Raw genomic sequence first — 1351 nt, 5'->3', positions numbered from 1 at the left:
GTTTCTAAAAACAACCGTGCACACCGAGGTTAAACTTTACCGGCTCCGCTCCGACTCGCCGCTCGCCCACTAGTCCGAAGGCAACAAAACATTTGTTTTTCATTTTGATGAAAATTTCTGTTTTTAAATCTTGTTGGTTTGAATTTTTTTTGAAAAGGTTCTTTAAATCTTGCGGGTTTGCAACTCATAAGAGCGTCACTTTCAACGTCCCCGGCATTGGATTGAGTTTCTAAAAACAACCGTGCACACCGAGGTTAAACTTTACCGGCTCCACTCCGACTCACCGCTCGCCCACAAATCCGAAGGCAACAAAACATTTGTTTTTAATTTTGATGAATTTTTTTGAAAACATTGGCTTGGCAAGCCCCAATCCGCGACTATCCACCCACCGCCACCCCACACGGGTGGTTGTTGTTGCGAAATGAGGTTGTGGTCGACATGCCCGCGCATTTGAGAAGGAGTTCCTAGCACTCCATGCTCTTCCATGCCAAAAAAAAGCCTAGACAACCCCATTTCGCAACTTTCCACGCCTTTTTTTTTCCCCCTCACCCATGGCGGCGGCGTGGTGGCGGCGGCCGGATTCCGGCCACCACCGCCATGGGTGGCAGCCCCCCGACCCCGACACCAAACCCATAATACCGAGGCAACATATCGAGGCAACATATCGAGGCAACATGACATGGGTGTGGCGTGGGGGAAGGGGGCTGCAGCTAGGAGGGCATGGGCTGCCATGCATATGCAGGCAACACACACCCCCCTATATAGCATTTTATGCATTTAGCCCTTTGACAGGAAGAGACATCACCTATGCGCGAGGAGTCATAATGGGCTCTAAATAATTCAATACAAGGTATTTGGACGTGATTTTTTGCAGGGATACTAAGAAACATGCAATCTCTGATGGGAAAAAGTTTCATAAATATTTGAAGTCGGGAAGTATTTTTTATTATTTTTAGAAGTCGTAAAATTGAAAAAATCATTAAAACAAATCCGGGAGGAATTTTTTAGTTTTGTAACTTGGAGAAGGTACTAAAAATCATAGACTACTTATGGGGAGCTTATTGTGCGAGGAAATTTCAATAAAAATGGGGTTTGACAAGGTTTGAAAAATTCTGTCGACATTTGAAAAAATCTGGAACTAGGCTGCCGGCATGCTGCGCACATGCTGCGCGCATGCTGCGCGCAGGCTGCGCGCAGGCCACGGCAGGACAAGTTTCGCTAGCCTCACTGTCGACCGAATGCGCAAGCTGCGCGCACGCCATGGCAAGACAAATTTCGCTAGCCTCACTGTCGACAGAGTCAGCACGCTGCGCGCACGCCATGGCAGGAGAAGTTTCGCTAGCCTCGCTGT

Source organism: Prunus avium, unplaced genomic scaffold (genome assembly GCF_965620075.1).
Source record: "Prunus avium unplaced genomic scaffold, drPruAviu1.hap1.1 HAP1_SCAFFOLD_57, whole genome shotgun sequence".
NCBI classification, from domain to species: Eukaryota; Viridiplantae; Streptophyta; class Magnoliopsida; order Rosales; family Rosaceae; genus Prunus; species Prunus avium.
This window is presented reverse-complemented; position numbering follows the sequence as displayed.